Source organism: Phodopus roborovskii, unplaced genomic scaffold (genome assembly GCF_943737965.1).
Source record: "Phodopus roborovskii unplaced genomic scaffold, PHOROB, whole genome shotgun sequence".
Classification (NCBI taxonomy): domain Eukaryota; kingdom Metazoa; phylum Chordata; class Mammalia; order Rodentia; family Cricetidae; genus Phodopus; species Phodopus roborovskii.
Genome location: NW_026125052.1, coordinates 21,392,032 through 21,410,780, shown reverse-complemented (window position 1 = coordinate 21,410,780; position 18,749 = coordinate 21,392,032). Strand labels below are relative to the sequence as shown.

The following is an 18,749-nucleotide window of genomic DNA, read 5'->3' as shown; positions in this document are numbered from 1 at the left end:
GTGCTGGGATTAGAGGCATGCACCACCACAGCCCGGCAAGGTTAGATTTTAATTACAGAATAGGAGATTTGTGTAGTTCCAACAACAACCGTTGTAAAACCATGCTTTAGAACGCACACAGGGAGATGCAGCCGTGGTAGCAACTGTGAATAGGTTGAAAGAAAATGGGTGTTTTCTCCCATCTGTGCTGATAATAGCAGCTGCTATCATATTCATAACAGAAAAACTCAAACCATTTCCTGCTGTGGTGGCCCACCCAGTAGGACAGGGTTAGGAGTAGGGTTGGAGGTGAGCAGGGGAAGCCCCGCCCCCTGTGGATTTGGCTCCTCCTCTGTTGGGTAGTATTTCCAGTATATGGTTTTTCTGAAAGCCCTGTGGTTTTTTTTGTTAATTAGCTCACCTGTGTAGACAAGGGCAATTTTCTCTTTCTCTCTCTCTCTGTCTCTCTCTCTTCCTCTCTCCCTCTTCTCTCTCTTCTTTTCTCTCTCTCTCTCTCATCCATCCTAATTTCAGATGATAGCAACCCCCCCCACACCAAAAAAAAATCTGGGTCAGCAAAAGGTCTCTTTTTTTTATAAATGGTGTCTGTGCCAGATACCACCGTGGAGCCTTTGGAGTGTCCAGAACCCAGACTGACTCTGGCAGCTGCAGTTGGCTGTACCTTGCCTCCAGGGTGCAGGCAGGACCTCTCAGTGAAGTCCCATGCTCTCTGCCAACACTGTGATTTAGCAGATGTGGAAAGCCATTTTGTGTTCAGCCAGGGCATCCTGGAAACAGGGTTGAGAGCCTGCCACCTGTGAGTACAGGAGACAGTGAGTAAATGCCTTGGGTTCCTCTGCATCTGATGGTGCCCAGAGACGTTTCAGACAGTGCCCCCACACCAAGCAGCTGGGACCACCACCCTAATAACGCAAGTGTCTCTGCCCATCCCTGTTCCATCCCCTGAGCCTGGGCAGTGCAGCCTGCATGTACACACCCAATACTGTGTTCACACATGAGCTTTTTCTCACTCTTAGCTTTAGGCAGTTCTGGCCAAAACAGGTCCAAACACTTTCTCTGTCAAAGCTCTCACCCAGAGGAGGGATCTGACCCTCCTTTATATTTATGCAGATACAGGGATCACTAAGAAATTCTTCCCACTCTACAGTCTGAAGGGTGATTGTTGGGTGGAGTTGCAAGAAAGAGGGTTGAAGGCAGCACTCTGTATAGGTGGGCCGTACCTCTAACCACCTCCATCTCTGGAGTTAGAATTGTGTCTTATGGCTGGGCACAGTGGCTCCTGTCTATAATCCCAGCATTTGGGAAGTGAAGGTAAGGATCAGAAGTTCAAAGTCATCCTCAACTTGGGCTGAAACCAGCTTGGGCTGGGCTACAGGAGACCCCTATCTCAAAAAAAAAAAAAAAAAAAAAAAGAATTCTTTGCATGACCATCTGACCTCCAAGTCAAGTTCTACGATTCATCCAAAGATTCGTCTCAGAAAACCAAATTTGAAAAGCCCATGTTTAATGGAAACACAGGTCCGGGATGGCCTTCTAGCCCCCTAGAGAGAAGACGAGAAAGAGAGACTGAAAAAGCAGGAGTCTATTTTCTGGGAGGCAGTTTAAATACGCGGTGGGCGTGGTCTTGAGCATCCCTGGGGGAGGGGTCATCATTTGGCGGGCTTTCTGAGATGCAGCTGTGTTTGGAAAGTGGTAGGTGAGGGGGCTTGGGTGGAACCGCCCAGAATTTGCCTGTGGACTGCCTGGCCTCCTCTGTGCCTGGAACAGGAAGTCTGGTTGTTCCCAGTTCTTGCTCTTTCGGTTTCTTCTTTCATCATCCAACACGGATAGAACCTGTGAGGCATCGCTTCAGCTGCTCCTTCCGAAGTGCTCCCACATTCCAGTATCTGTTGTTCCTGACTCTGTTAGTCACTGACCCTGAATTCTTCAGGCCTGACCCAGTGGCTAGGGCGATCTTATGGCCCCGTGACAGTTGACATTGGTTGTCAACTTGACAAGATGAGTGGTCTCCTGGGAGACAAAGGTCTGGGCATACTGGTGAGTGACTCATGGCGTCACAGGTGGCATCTGAAAGGGAAAGAGATCTGAGCACTGGCCTTCATCGCTGCTTGCTGACTGTGGACACTGCCTCACAGGCATGGCTTCTCCACTATGGTGGCGGCGCCCTCAAACTATGAGCTCCTCCCCCATCAACCCTTCTCTTCTCAGATTGTTTTTTGTCAGGTATTTTGCCCCAAGAAATGTAGTAAACGCAGGGTCCTTGTTGCAGAGACCCTTCTCTCTCCATTGGTAGCAGCCTATTTCGTTCCCCTTGGTGGCCTTTCCAGCAGCCGCTGTTTGCCACAAAGCCTTTTGGCTATTGGCTCCTTACCCAGTCTCAAGAGATTAACCTCATTCCTACTCATAAGCTAAAAGCCATAAGCCATCAGACCAGAGTTTCCCCTGCTTCCTGCCTCCACCTAAGAATGAATCAGCGCCACGCCCTCCTTTTTCATACCCCACTCCGACCGGGGAAGAGATGACCGACCGCCTTCCCTTCCTGTCTCCCAGTCTCCCAGTCCCCTCGGCCTCCACGTTCTCTTTTCTTCATATCTCTTCTCAGCTTGACTCCAGAGAGGCTCAGTATTTCCTGCCCCAATTACACTGCTTTTTATCACCAATTAGAAAAGCGAACCTTTCCTCCCTTGGCTTTAGTGGCGACACTTTTTTTTTTTTTTTAAAACCCTCCAAGACATTGCTTTCTTCTCTTTTTGAGACAGGGCTTCTCTGTGTAACCCTGGCTGTGGAGAGACCAGGCTGGCCTCGATCTTTCAGCGATCCGCCTGCCTCTGCCTCTGGAGTAAAGGTGCGCACCACCACCGCCACTACACTTGGTTCATTAGGATTTTACTACTTTTTTGTTTGTTTGTTTTTAATTTTATTTATGTATTTATTATTTTACATGTCCATCCCAGTTCCCTCTCCCTCCCAGGATTTTACTACTTTCCTGACTTATTTTAACTACCCTAAACTATTAATTGGGAAACTCTGGGGTTTATGAAGGTCTAATTCTTTCCCCCAGCATTCCTGGGTTCACACCTGAGGGAGTCTGCGGTCTGCACCGCTCTACCAACTGACAGGGCTTTCATTCCTAGGTCTGGGGTTCTAAACCCATCAGGGCTCTGCTGCCTGCCGGCCATTCCACCTGCTACTTCTGGAATGTTTGGTACAGCTTGGTGACACAGTGGGTCCCTAACCTTTGTTAGATGAGCAAGTGGTTCAACTTGGAGTCTTGTTTTCTTTTTAGTTTCTCTCTTCCCATCCCCCTCTCTTTTCCTTTTTCTTTCTGGTACCATGTAGTCTAGGCTGGTCTATAATTCATTATGTGGCCGAGGTTGACCTTGAACTCCTGTTCTTCCTAGTCTGAGAGCTGAGACTACAGGTGTGTGCCATCATGCCTAGTTTGTGTGGTGCTGGGGAGCAAACCCAGCACTTCCTGAGTAGTCATTTTGCCAATTGAGCTACATGCCTGGACCTGTGCTTTGCTCCTTCTCCCCGACTTTTTGTTTTGTTTTGTTTTTTCTGTGTAGCTCTGTAGACCAGGCTGGTCTTGCACTCATAGAGATCCACCTGGCTCTGCTTCCTGAGTGCTGGCATCAAAGGTGTGTGCCACCACCACCTGGCTGACCTGTGCTTTTCTTACCCATTTCTTTTTCCAAATATGTAAGGCCAAGGCAAAAATGGAATTAGCTTTATTGTTTATAGATTCACGAGGAAAGGATTATCTTGAAATTGCTAAGACACAGTATTCTACCATATGCCTGGAAAGGTGGCTCTGTAGGCAAAAAAAAAAAAAAAAAAAAATGCTTGCCAAGAAGGCTGGTGACCTGAGTACGATCCCTGGGACCCACATGATGGGAGAGAGTAGACTCCTGTAAGAGTCCTTTGACCCCCCCCACATGTCATCCAGGCATGTGCATGCCTATGCACACACACAAAATAAACAAAAAGGCAGCTTTAAGACGATTCTACTGTAAGGAGTCCTTGTTAGTTCACTCTGTACATGCTATGTATGCATCCAGAGCATCTAGAAGGTGTGGATATAAAGTAAGGAACCTTGGTTGATATATAAATTTAGCATCTCAGCCCCTGATCTGCATAAAATTCTCCTTTCCTTTGTAAGTTCAAAACACATGTCTCTGTACTCCTTGACCTACAGTAAGGTTATATTAGAAGTAAAACAAATAGACAAAACTGCATTAAATACATGTACCCTACCAACCTCCAGAGCTTAGCCACAGGACATGCTGTGGAGTACTGACCATTTCTGCTCACAGTCACGTGGCTGAATGGGAGCTGCCACTCACTACCATTGTCCAGCACCGAGAAAGCACCAGGCCCCATACTGCCAGTGTGAGAAAAACATCACAATCTGAAGTATAGTTTCTACTGAACGCCTTTCACATTTGTCCTGTCATAACATTGGACACTCACCGGTGGGGGCCAGCGAGATGGCTCAGTGGGTAAGGGTGCTTGTCACCAAGCCGGATGACCTCAGTTTGATCCGTGTTGCCCACACGGTGAAAGGAGAAGGCTGGCTCCCACAAGTTGTCCTCTGACCTCCGTGTGCATGCAGTGGCACATATGTATCCTCAAAAATTGACTATAAAAATCACCAATTGGGTGCCGGACAGTGGTGGCACACACACCTTTAATCCCAGCACTGGGGAGGCAGGTGGATCTCTGTGAGTTCAAGGCCAGCCTGGTCTATAAGAGCTAGTTTCACCCTGTTTCAAAAAACCAAAAATAAATAAATAAATAATAAAGATTTTTTAAAAAAAAAAATAAATAAAAGATAAAAATCATCAATTGAATCATCATGAGTTGGGGCCATCTGTATAGTCACATATGGTCTTTAGTTAATGTGATCCTCGTGTTAGTTCAAAGAGACAGAATTTGTTATTTCCAGGGATGGAGGGGGAGAATGGCTCAGTTTTCTCAGCATGTATACGTCCCTGGTTCAGTTCCCAGCAAGGCATATATTGAGCATGGTGGTGCACATCTATAATCCTAGTACTCAAGAGGCAGAGGCAGGAGGATGAGTTCAAGGTTACCCTTGGCTATGTAGTAAATTTGAAGCTAGCCTGGGCTACATGGAAACCTATCTCAAAAAATGATTTCCATTTTATAGATGAGCAATCTGATAGTCCGAGTTTTAACTATGTAACTGTTCACATCAAGGGCAAGCAGATGGTAACTGGACTGAGACTCCAAAGCTATGTTCCTGTATTATATTTCCTTTTGGCAAAGATTAGTGCTGTTTGGCTTTTGAAGTTATGCTGTGCCGGGGTCTTTTGGCAGGCCCTGTAGCAGAACGGCTAGGAGGAGCTTCCTCTTTAGGGTCGGGGGTGTTGGCTCTTTAACTAGCTCTCCCTGCCTTAGACACACCCTTGGTCCTCTGTGAGCTTCAGTTTGTACGTTCCTATGCAGGAGACAATCATGACTACTACACCAGGTTACTATCAGTTTCAGTGAGTTTCCATGTGCCAAGGGATGATGTCTGGAGCATAGTGGCCTCTTAGGAGGAAACATTGGATTGGTGTTAAGCTATTGTTTGTTCATATTTTCAAAGCATATGAGTTCTTTAGTTTTTTTTTTTCTTTCACTTATTTAGTTGAGATGGGGGTGGGGGTGTGTCTTGCTCCAGTACTTGCTATGTGACCAGGCTGGCCTCAAACTCATAAAGATCCGCATGCTTCTTACCTCCTGGGTGACAGGGTCAAAGGATGTGCCACCACTCCCAGCCTCTTTTCTTTTTAAATTACATTTATTTTGCCATGTGTGTATGTGTGGATATGCGTGTGCTTCAGTGTCTGAGGACCATCTTTGGAGACTCAGTTCTCTCCTTCCACCAGGTGGGGCCCAGGGACTGAACTCAGGTTGTTAGACTTGGTGATGGGCATCCATATTGGGTGAGTCATCTTGATGTCTCACAATCTTCACTTTTCAAAAAGGGTCTCCTCCAAGTTTTCACACGAGGCCTTATTGTCCTTAGCTGGACATGACGATGATGAATTGGTAAGTAAAATATTGGTGGAAGGCTAGGTATGGCCAAGGATGGTGGCGGTCACTCTTTCTCCATTTCTTTCCCCCTCATAAGGTGACAGTTTGGATATTGTGATCAAGCAGACCTTCAAGCTGTGTCACCACTGATATCCATGCCTGCCATGTGGTTCCAGGCGTCACGGGGCAAAGACACCTGATGAACACTTAACAAAACCAGAGTCTGAGTTTGAGAACCATTATTAAGCCAGCCTGCAGCTGTCTGGAGAGAACATGTCTCACAAGCAGCCCTGACTGGTTTCTGCAGGGAGCTTTCAAAGGAAAACAAAAATATCCCAGTTGGCGGTTGCAGGAGGAACAGAGCAAGCAAGCAGTTTAACAGAAGCAAAAAAGCAGGAGTCAGTTGGGGCATCTTGACCTCAAGTTCCCTGGGGCAGAGTTTGGTAATTTTCTAAGAGACTTTCCCATAGGAATTGGTGTAATGGGGGTGGGGAGTGAGGGGCTCGGGGATAGGAGGGGGTGGGAGGGCTGTAAGCTCTGAGTCACACCTTAGATGGCTGCAACAGGGACAAGATGGTGGAACTAATCATTAGTACCGTGCAGGTACTCTCCTATATCCTATCTTCCTATTTTCTCTCCTCATCTTTCTTCTCCCTCTTCATCTTCTCTTTTCTTCCTGTTTCTCTATTCTGGATTTGAAGCCAGTTGGCCTCAAACTCAAGGTAAGCCTTCAGCTTCAGCCTCCCCAGTGCTGGGATTCCCAGCTACACGTGTGATCATCACACTCAGCAATAATCCATTTACTTTGGGAAGACTAAGGGAGGCAAACAATAGTTCCAGGCAAATAGGTCTGTAACCGAGGGATCAACCCGGATCGAGGCTGATCCATTGCTGACACACACACCCATTATACACAGTGCGCATCAGAGCAAAAGAAGGGAGCTGTAATGGTTAATCTTGGTTGTCAAGTTGGTTGGATCTAGAACCAACTAGGAGTGCTTCTATGCATGCCTGTGGGGTGTTTTCTTGAGTAGGCTGATTGTGTGGAACCTTCTGGAGAGGCTCAGGACTGAGGAGGGCTGGGAAGCCTTTGTGATTTTTGCCTGCCTGTGTTTGCTTCTTGATGGTGAATGCTCCTGCTGCCGCCAGGATGTTTCACTGACGTCAGAACCCTGCTTCTTTGAACTTCCAACAAGGACTGAAGACTAAGTGTCTCCCCAACAATCCTCCAGCCCTTTGGTGAAAGACAGGGGTTATTGATTCATCTAGCCTCAGGGCCTGAGCAGCTTCACACAACATAGTGTGAAGACAGACTATGTTGTGTAAGTCAGTCCAAGAAATCCTCTTTGTTATATGTATTCATGCTATCTATCCATTCTATTCTGCTAATGAATTTTGACTAATACAAGGCCTGGCCTCCAAATCCAGGGCAGTGACTTCTGGGTCACACAGGTGTCTGGGACACTAGAGCCTGAAAAGGAATTTGGCCAGGGGTAGGCACTAGAGCTTGATGATGACATTGGAATGTGACACCAAAGGGCCAGGGTGTCCTTCTGGAGTTATGAGTGGTCCTAGTGATGAGTATAGGCAAAGGTGTGTTTGCCATGAAAATGTTAATGCACTGTCTTACTGGTCAAAGAATAAGACTGACTTTCTTAAGCGCTAGGCCATAGCCTTGCTCTTTTCCCCAGCAGTTCAGGCAGTCACCTGTTGCTTCTAGGGCCCTTCTAAATCCAGCTCTTGCTACGTCCCACTCGGGGAACCAAGCAGTTTGAGTTTGTGATCTCTCTAAATTTATTAAATAGCAAGCCTCATAAACATATTATGGATTTGGATAACAAAGAAGAGTCCAGCTTTACTTTTGGCAGTTGAGTTTTAATTTCACAGCTATGAAAAACTCAAAAGAGTATGGCCTGTGGAGTCCACCCTATTAGAATCTTCAGGGGGGAACATGTTGAAAATTAAATGTCACAGATCCACCCATTCAGGCATAGTGAATAGAGACTTTGGGGTGGGACTCAAGAATCTGCATGCTAAAATGCTCTGGGATGGGTCTGATGCCCAAGTTTGGGACCCACTCAGTTAGGAGGCAAAGTGGATGATGGGAGAGTACTCTAACAACCTGCCCTCCACCCCTTCTCTGTACACGTAAGTAACCCCAAGAAAGTCAGTTTAAGTGAAAACACATGTTTAAAAGTCTCATTCCTTCTCCCTCCCCCAGACATGATCTCTCTAAGGTAAACTTATGTTATCCAAGGGTGGCGATGTATACCTATAGTCCTAAAACTGGGAGGTAGAGTTCAAAGCTGACTTTGGCTACATATCAAGTCTGAAACCAGCCTGGTCTATAAGAGAGCCTGTATCTATCTATCTATCTATATATATATATAATATGATATGATATATTACGTCACACGAGTTCTAAGCGCTAACTCTACTAATCAGTTTCGGATTGGTTGTTACGGTCAGGTGTGGAGGAGGAGGAGCTCGGAAATTGCCTTTTTAATCCGGTTTCTAGAATTGGCAGGGACAAATGTGTCTGGTGACCTTTTAAGACTCCAATTCGAATGAATTTGCCAATCCAAAAATCTCCAGATTTTTGTAACCTCTGTTTCCCTCCCGGCTGGAGGCACTTGTTGCTAAATTTCAGGAAGAGGAAATTGAGAAATGCAAAAAACTGGGGTAGGCGCCTCAGCCTCATTGGGAGAGAAAACTCTTGCTCCTCCCATTGGGACTCCTCCAGGTAACTCGCTGTACCTTGGGGCTGCCCCTTCGCTCCACTCCCCAGCGCCGCTGCCCCTTTAACAGCCCTGACCAATCGCCGGGCGATCCCCGCAGCCTCTGGCAGGCGCGCGGCACTGGCTGGATTGGTCGTGTCTGGTGCGCGGCTGGCTCCGCCCCCTCCGCCCTGTGGTTGGCGGTGGTGGCCGCGGCTGCGGGGCGGGTCCGCCGGCGGGGCGGGGCGGGGCGGCCGGTGCCCGGGGGTGGGCGGGCGGCAGCACGGCGGCCCCAGCCAGAGCCCGAGCTGGAGCCGGAGCCGGAGCCGGAGCCGCGGCAGCCTCGGAGCACGGGCGCCGGCGCAGTAGGATGAGGCAGCCAGCGGATCCAGGGTGAGCGCGCCCGGGGCCAGGTGGGGCGGCGCAGGGAGAGTCGGGCGGAGCAGGCCCTGGGCTGGGGTGGCCCGGCGCCGGGGCACCCGCAGCTCCCGCAGCCGTTAGCGCAGCGGGGCTCGGTTCAGTCCTTTCCACGCTGCCGGGGCTCGGCACGCCGGCACGGGTGGCCCTGGGAGATCCCTTCCCTGCTTGGTGGCCCGGTGGGGCGGGGTCGCCCTGGGGCCGGAGGAGCAGCCTGCGGGTCCCAGTCCCCCGGCTCGGTGCAGGTCCCGGGAAGCAGCATCCACATTCTCGCTGAAGGAAAACACTTGTCACTTCTGTGCGTGTGGCCTCGGCTTCCCGCCGCCCCCTCGGCCACCGTGGGAGAAGCTTGGGAGTGGAGAAGCGCGGTTACTTTTGCGCGGATCTGTCAGCAACTGTGCCGGCGCCTCGTTTGTTTTTCTGCAACTCCTGGCGGATGCCGGGGACCGAGGGATGATTTGTGAGCTTTAGAAGGGAGGCGGAGGCACACCGAAACCCGGGGAGATCGGAAGGTTAACAAGTGACATTGGGCTGAGGCCTAACGCCAGCAGCCCCGCTGGGAGCGTGGGGATGATGGTGGCGGAGACCCGGGGACCGTAGCGGGGATGGGAGCCTCCGGCTCCATTGCACCACATGCCACCCCGGAGCTCCGACTCCGCGCGGGAGTTAGTGCAGGGGAGTTTTCCCCCCACTGAGAACAATTTTTTGGAAAACTTAGCCCCTCAGTGGGTTGATGGTTACCTAAACCATCAGTTGTTATGGTTACACGGCATCAAATTTAAGGGCAAAGTCTGTTAAACACCCTCGCTTTTTTTCCCCCCCCAGAGCTAAGAGCACTTTGTCATTAGATTTCATAGATACTGTGCAAGGACATACTTCTTTAGAGTTGAAGAAGTGTGGGATCCGTGAGGACACACACAGGTTGTGCCCTGTTCCTGTGTGAGGTCTAAGTGTCTTGACACCATTGCCCAGCGCTCAGTTGAGAGGCCTAGTCTTTCAAGTATTTTGATTACTCTCCCCAAGGATATACAGCAGGCATCTCAATAGCCAGATTAAACTCAAAGAGAATCAGTGACTTTTATGTGTCAGATAATAAGGAAGAACAGACAGACAAGTCATCTTTGACCCTTGGGGAAGGAGTTTGAAGGATTTGGGATGGAGTTTCGTATTGGGGTGACATGCAGGGAAAGCTTACCTTGTCCTGGTCTGGTGAAACCGCCGTGTCTGTTAGTTTCTCCCAACCCTTAAAGGGTTTCAGTACCTTTTCAGAGACTTCAAAACAGGCCATCTTCTGGAGGTTGAGGGCATGGAGTCAGTTTTGTTGGTGTCTTTGCTACCTGAGCGCCTCTGGGAGTGGACATGAAGACTTGGAGGGGGTTAGCGGAGGGGTCTGGGCGACTGCACTTGCACACATTTATCTTCGGGAGAGGAGATGAACAAGGGAGTCAGACCAGAGCATGGCAGTAATGAAGTTCGCTGACTGGTAGGAAGTCCAGGGACAGGTGAGGAGGAAGGACAAGTCGAAGAGTGGTTTGGAGCCTGGCTGTGGCGGTGCACACTTTTAATCCCAGTTCGGGAGGCAGTAGGCAGAGGCAGGAGGATCTCAGTTTTAGGCCAGCCTAGTCTACAGAGTGAGTTCCAGGACAACCAGAGAGGCACAAGGAAACCCTGTCTTGAAAAACAAAACAAAACCAACAACAAAAAGAGTGGTTTGGGCTGAGTGATGGGGAGTGAGAGATACAGCATATGCTAGACATGCTACTGTATGTTACTAAAGATTATGTTCTTACACTTCTATGAAAAGCAGCATAGGTTAGGCTTCGTGGTATGTATGTATGTATGTATGCATGCATGCATTTAGAGAAAAGGTCTCCTGTATCCCGGGCTGACCTCAAACTTGTTACCTAGCTGAGGATGATGTTCATGAGTGCTGGGATCACAGGCCTGCACCACCACCCCGGGTTTATGTGGTGCTGGGAACCAAAACCAGAGCTTCGTGCATGCTGGGTAAGCCCGCTACCAACTGGGCCACATCCTCAGCTTGATTACACTTTGAGATAGAATAACTGTAGCATGTTATGAACAAAGAAATTGCCAAGAGAAAAAAATGTAATTATTTGATAACTTTTTATTGCTAGAATCTGCTAGGCTTTGTGGATATGATAGAGGTGGGGAGAGGAGGAAGGGCTCTCTCCAAGTCAAAAGCTCTTGTTTCCCGAGGGGGGAAATGTACAGAATATTATTTAATAAAAACAGAGAAATGGAGAAATCCCTCCACTGTGGGTTACTTTGATATCAGACTGAATCGTCAAAGACCAGTTTCTGTGTCAGGTTCAGCATAAAATTGTATTCACCCTTGTGTTTGTTGACTCGTGTCTTTTGATATAGGGGTCTCATTCCCTTTCTCCTGTGGGTTCATTTATTCATAAGATAGGAAGATCATTAAAGAACACTGCCCTTGTCTTCTGGGAGCCTCCAGTTTTTCTTTCCTTTCTTGTTTTTCTCCTCCTCAAGAAACTCTTTCTTGGGCCGTAGAGATGGCTCATCAGTTAAGAACACTGACTTCCAGAGGAGCCAGGTTCAATTCCCAGCATCTACAACTGTCCAGTTCCAGGGGACCTGAAACCCATGGCAAAAACACTAATGCACATAAAAAAATAAATTAATTAACAAAAAGAAATTCTCCTGTTTGACTCTTAATACCTTCTAAGGGTTCCACTTAGGAATTGTTGAGGGCATGGGATGTTGGGTTCCTTGATTCTATTCCAAAGCAGAAGTTGACTGTCACTGGAAAGACAGGTCCTAGCTCTTCCACCCACCACATCCCAGTATCATCTGGTAGCAGCCTGTGATGGCAGATGATCGCCTGTTTTTCTGGAGGAGGACCGGGGCTCAGGATTGTTCCATGAAGTAACCAGGACCACAAGCTCACTGGACACGGACCTAGACCCTCAGTATGGGGCTGTTTGACCCCAGGGTGTACGTTTGCCATTGTCCCACATTGCTTTTCCTGGGAGCCAAGTGGGGCTTGTGAGAGCTGATCTAGAGTGGCGTCTGTATGATAGGTCAGGCTCTGCTCCAGCTAAAGAGCTCTGCACTGTGGTAGGGAACAGTCATTCACAGCTGTGTTCTGCCTCTCTGCTAGATGCAGTTTTGGGGGACCCTTAGGATTCAGGGGAAAGGTAGTCAGACTTACTGGGAATTCATCTTCATGTGTCTGCTCACCAGATCTGTGACCTTGGGGAGTTGCTATCTTTGTGTACCCCAGTCTCTTCACCGGTAGACATAGTATTCATGATGTAGCAATATCAAGACAGTGCAGTCTGTATTATCTTCTCGTTCCTAACAACACTCATCTAAAGACTTATGGAATCTTACAGTGGCACATGAAATGTGTTTTTTTTGGATAAAGTACTGGTGTGTCTTACAGTCAATATGGTCTTAGTGTAGATGGATGATGGTGTACAGTATTTACAGGAAGTTATGAGGAGGGTTCAATGAGGTCACTCATGCTTGGCACACAGTGAGCCCCCATAACAATTGATGCTGTCAAATGACAGAGTGAACAGTTAATTGTAGGTGGCTCTGGGGTAAAGCTTTGGATCATCTAGTAAGCTTTGCCACTCGGAGCCTGGGTGGTAATCCATGAACCGGACTCAAGGGCTGGAGGTTTCCAGCTTGCCAGGAGCACTGTCCTTCATCGGACTGTTGTCCCCATGAGAAGCATTGATTTCAGGAACTAATGAGCCATGTCCAGTCAACTCCCTTTGTCCTGTCTATTCATTAAGTTCTTTGTCACCTTTAAATCCCCTAGTTAAAAATGAAGATGGATGTAAAAAGACTGGAACCCCATACTGTTGTTCTCTTCCATGGGAGTTTTAAAGTTACAGTGTTAGTGGAGATTGTGTGTTGTTCCTTTCCAAACTCTTCATGGTCTTGATAGTGTAACATGAAATGAGACTCTGCTAATGGCAGGGATGCTATAAGGCATGGGTGTGGAGAAGCTCTTGAGTGAGCAGAACCCTGCCTTGGCACCCAGAGGCCTGGCGATATCACCTGTTATCCCCGTGTTCCTGAATGCAGCTTTATCACTCTGTGTGGGAAAGGCTATTACCGTTCTCGATTACTTGCCCTTTGTCTCCAGCCTTAAGCACAGTCTCAGAGTACATGAACTTATGAACCCAAGGAATGGAGGTATTCAGTGTTTGAAAGGAATTACTTCATTCAGGACTTTTTGGTTTGGAGATAAGGTTTCGTGTCATAGCCCAGGCTGGCCTTATACTTTTGTTTGTTGAGTAGCTGGGATTACAGGCATGTCCTATCATTTGAGAGTCTCAGTCATGAGAGAGTATTTTGAAAAGTAGAAAACAATACTTGGGAGGCAGAGGCAGGCGGATGTCTTGAGTTCAAGGCCAGCCTGGTCTACATAGCAAGTTCCAGTATAGTCAAGACTACATAGTGAGACCCTGTCTCAAAAAGAAACATAGGAAACAATGAGCAATCAATGACAATGGGACTGGTTATTATTTATGGAGAATTGCTGTGGCTGGAATCTAAACTTGTACCTGATTCAAATATCAGAACACCCTGGGTTTGCTTGTTTTTGTTTTGTGGGAGAGGGTGTGATACAGGGTCTCCTAATGTAGTCCTGGCTGTCCTGGATTTTGCTAAGTAGACCAGGCTGTCTTTGAACTCAGAGAGATCCTTCTGCCTCAGCCTTTTGAATGCTGGGATTAAAGACGTGGGCCTCCAAGCCTGGCAATGAGAAGACTGAGGTTCAAAGAGGTTAAATAATGATGCCAAGATCCCAGGACAAGGTCAAAAGCTTATGGCAGAGTTGAGAGCTCAGTCTTGTGCTGCTCCCAGCATGCATTCTGTGGTTAAAATGGTCGTGTGTGTCTCACCCATGTGTTCTGGTACCTTTTCAAGCCCTACACCCTGGGAGCTCCCTGGGATGAAAGGGAGAGTCATCCCAATAAGGCGAGAGCTTTCCAGCCTATACCTGTTCAAATCTGGGCTTCTTGGGGCAACTTGGTTAACTAAAGACAACTCCTCCAGGAGTTAGAGGAGAGTTAAATCCTTGAAAAGAAGGGGTTTTCTTTGGTGAACAAAGACAGTGGCAGGTCACTGTGTGCATAACTGGGACTATTGAGAGAAGAGTATGATCTCTCACAGCATCTCACAGGATGGGAGACCCAGGTGGGCTTTGAAGCCAGGAAGTAACCTCTGCCTGCTGGATTTCCCTGAACGTTGGTTCTGAGAACTGTCTCCTGGGAGATTGTTGCACTGAGACACCAGGCGCCTCCCTTGCTTAGCCTCACAGTTGAATGTGGCATAGGGATGACAGCTGGCTTCAGTCTTAAGTTTATCAGGATCAAACACTGTGTCCATCAGAATCCCAACCTGCATTTAAAAAGAGTGTTTCTCCTTTGCTATTTAAAGCTTGCCTAAGCCTGTTTACTTCCTTACCAGTTCTTTTCTTTATTTCTTTTAGGTTTTTGTTTGTTTGGTTTTTGAGACAAGGTTTCTCTTCTGTGGCTCTGGCTGTCCCGGAACTTGCTCTGTAGATCAGGCTGGCCTTGAACTCACAGAGTTCACCACCGGCCTCTACCTTCCGAGTGCTGGGATTAAAGGCGTGCGTCACTATGGCCCAGCTCTCACTCAATTCTTGGTCTATTACACCCAGTGTTTTTTTTTTTTTTTTTTAGCAGTATTCCTAAAAAAAATGTTAATATTTATTATTTGGGTTTAAAGTAGAGAATTTAAAAAATGTCCTACTGAAAGTAGTTGTCAGTCACCAAGCATTTGATTTGAAGCTTTCCTGGTCCCAGGCACTGTGCTTGGCATCGGGAATCTGACGGGGAGCAAACAGATGTGCTCCCTCCCCACCTGCCCATGACACCTTCTGAGGTCTAGACAGTAGAGGGGCCAACAGATGCACTGAAAGTACCATGCATACAAAGCAGTAGGGAGTGTGGCGTCTCTCCAAAGGCGATGAACAGGGCACTGGGAGAGAGCAGTATTGCAGAAGAGGGTGGCCAGCATGACTGCGCTGATCAGGGGTAGAGGCATAGGACAGCCAGCATAGCCTGTGTGTGCGCCTAGCTTGGGACAGAGTAGAGGGGTCTCAGGAGCCAGGCAGCTCTTGAGAGGCCTGGAAGTTTCTTAACCTCCTGTGCCTCCTGTGCTTGGGAGGATTGAGTGAACCCTGAGGGCCTTTCCTGGCATGAACACAAAGAACACTGAACAAGGGTTTGCCGACTCAGCAGTGGGAAACCTGACCCAGAAGAGGTACAGGTAAAGGTACAGGGTGGCTGGCTGCTGTGCGGGCTTTCCGAGGCTTTCTCAGGCAGCTGGGGTGGATTTGTGCAGTGCCTGGGGAGAGCCAGCCCTGCCTGCAGGAAGCCCTGCATCCGCCCAGTGCTTGGTGTGGAGCCAGCTGAACTGGAAGCTGGTGCTAGTGTCTGATTGAAAACATTAAATTACAGCCCGGTGGTGGCGGCTGCGCATGCCTTTAGCCCTAATACTTGGGAGGCAGAGACAGGCGGATCTCTGTGAGTTCAAGACCAGCTTGGTCTACAGAGTCTACAGGGTGAGATCCAGGACAGGGTCCAAAGCTACACAGAGAAACCCTGCCTTGCAAAACAAAAAGCAAGCAAGCAAACAAACAAAAAAGAAGAAAAAAGAAATTACATTAAGTGTGTGTGTGTGTGTGTGTGTGTGTGTGTGTGAAAAGCTGATGTGTGGAGGTCAGACGGCAACTTTTTCGGGTTGGTTCCCCTTGCCCACTCTGGGGGTCCTGGAAGATGAACCCAGGCCATCAGACCAGGTGTGAGTGCCATTGCCTATGGGCCTTCTGGTTTAGTGTCTGCTTTAGTATTTGGATGTGGGAATTAGTTTCCCCCCTCCCCCTTAAGAGGCATCAGAAACCAGTGGCTTTATTATTAGGTGATCAGATAGTGCTATGTGTAGTGCCTGTCGGAGCCCCATCTCTAGTAAGATTTAGTGTCGTATTTTCGAGTTCATAAGGACAGCTGTAACCTAGAATCATGAAGGCCCACTGCTTTGGTTCTTTGATTTGGTCAGTAATAAATGACTGTAAACCCAGCCATTTGATAGTTTATATTTTCCTAGAAAGTGTTCGTTATGGCCAAATTTGTGTATTATTGAATTCGCTTTTAAAGTGTTTTAGCTTGAAAAAAATTAAATACACCATGTAAAAGATAATACAATAGAACCTGTGCACTCATCATGCAACTTCAATAATTAGACAACATTTTGCTAATCATTTTCCCCTTTGAAATAGGATTTTGTTTGTTTTGTTTTTCTGAGATAGGGTTTTGCTATATAGCCTTGGGTAGCTTGGAACTCAGTCTGTAGACCAGGTTGGCCTCGAACTGACAGAGATCCAACTGCCTCTGCCTCCTGGCTCCGGGATTAAAGGTGTGCACCACCACTGCCACCACAAGCATGAAATGGGCTCTTAAGCATTGTAAGTTGTCCTGGAATTCTGTGTATAGCTGAACAAGGCCTAAACTCCTGATCTTCCTTCCTCCACCTCCCCAGTGTTGGGACTAGAGGCACGTGCTGCCATTTTTCTCATGCTTGCTGCATTTCTGTGCATGCTTGCTGCATTTCTGTGCATGCTTGCTGCATTTTTATCCTCTCTTTCTCAGTTGGTTTCACACTGGAGCATCTCAGTGGATTTTGTCACCCTCCATGTATAACCCTCCATGGAAACTCATGTGGTAGGTGTGGTCAAAGAGAAGAAATATCCTGCATGCTTGGTGTTGAAATTCACAATGCAAAATGAAATGTTTTTGGAAATCTGTAGTGATGCTTTGTTTGTAATCTACTAAATAAAGCTTGCCTGGATGAAGATCAGAAAAGCAAAGCACTAGAGAATTTTTACCTCTACCAGTGCTCAGACCAAAGGGGACGATCCTGTCCCCAGCGTGACTGCAGACTGCAATGCTCTCCACCAAACCTCAGACTGCACTGAGACTGCACTGAGCTCCTGCCTTGTACTCCTCTCTAGTGCTGGGATTAAAGGCGTGTCATCCCAAGTGCTAGGATCAAAGGTGTGAGCTCTGTTTCTCTTTTAAGACTAATTCACTCTCCTGTAGCCCAAGGTGGCTTTGAACTCACAGAGATCCATCTGCCTGTCTCCAGAGTGCTAGGATTAAAGGTGTGGCCACCACTGCCTGTCCTCTATGGCTAACTAATGGCTTGGGGTGTGTGTGTGTGTGTGTGTGTGTGTGTGTGTGTGTGTGTGTGTGTAATAGTGGCTTAGCTCTTAACTCCATGTGTGGTTAACTGGTGGCTAGCTCTGCACTCTGATCCCAGGTAAGCTTTGTTAGGTCACACATACAAAATAGCACTACAGAGATCTTTGTAGCCTTGGCTGTGATGAGTAAAGGGCTGGAGAGATAGCTCTGGGTTAAGAGCAGCTGCTGTTGCAGAGGACCTGGGTTCAGTTCCCAGTACCAACAGGTGCCTTACAATTATCTGTAACTCCAGTTCCAGAGGATCCAAAACCCTCTTCTAGCATCTGCCAGGCATGCAAATGGTGCACATAAATTCGCAAACAAAGCACTCATACACATAAAATATAAATACAATCTTAAAAGAAGACTAAATGGCCATAGTGGTGTATGCCTATAATATGAGCACTCAGGAGGCAGAGACAGGAGGATTTCTGTGAATTTGAGGCCAGCCTGGTCCACATATTGATAACCCTGTAGTAGTGCCCTGTGGGCCACTGTCCATCTGTAAAGTTAGAAATATTCTGGACTGGGCTCTCTCTCTAATGGCTGCCACTTAGCATATGTGATGACCATTTGGAAGGTGGGAATTAACCTTGGAGAAACTGAAGGTTCAATTTATTAAATTTTAAACACTTTCAGGTTAAATAGTTCTGTGTGGTCATATTGAACAGTGCAAGTTGCAGTCTTGGCTGGAAATGTTCTTACCATGTGTAAGGAGCAGAGTTGAATCCTCAATACCACAGAAACACCGAAACCAGAAACACCCGTCGTGATGTTAAGCTAGAGCCCAGCATGACTGTTTGTGTTTTTCAGACTGGGTTTCTCTGTAGACCAGGCTGGCCTCGAACTCAGGAACTCACAGATCCGCCTGTCTCTGCCTCCCTGGTGCTGGGATTAAAGGCACTGGACACACTGCCAGACTTGACTAATTTTTGTTTTTAGTTGGGAGTGGCAAATGTAAGTGTAACCATTACATGCATTCCCAAGCTCAGTGCATTGATTTACATGCTGGAAGGGAGAACCACAGGGTGGGGTTTAGGGTCTTTAGTGCCCATCTCAGAGACTCCAGAAAGTTGGATTTGATGCTGTGGTGTCTCCTGAACCTAGGTGATGAGCCCTGAACCCCCGAGCTGCTGGTTCACTGTGCGCTGAGGCAAGGGAAGCAGTTTATCTTAAGGCTTCAGACCGCAGGATGACCCAGCTGGCCGTGGGAGTTGTGTGCACTACTGTGAGACTTAGAGGCTGTCCCAGGGTGACATCCAGGGGCTGGGAAGCGACAGCTGCAGAGGGCACAGGGTGTCTGGGC

General features: G+C 47.8%; 1 protein-coding gene across 2 annotated transcripts in view; it reads left to right on the top strand.

Annotated features, from left to right (window-relative positions):
- The first annotated feature begins 9,059 nt into the window (after positions 1-9,059).
- Positions 9,060-18,749, top strand: part of Tex2 (testis expressed 2) — a 101,521-nt gene continuing 91,831 nt past the window's right edge. For both annotated transcript variants that reach the window (XM_051179205.1, XM_051179187.1), the window contains exon 1: positions 9,060-9,152. The gene's annotated coding sequence lies outside the window, so the exon portion shown is untranslated. The remainder of the gene's footprint in view (positions 9,153-18,749) is intronic.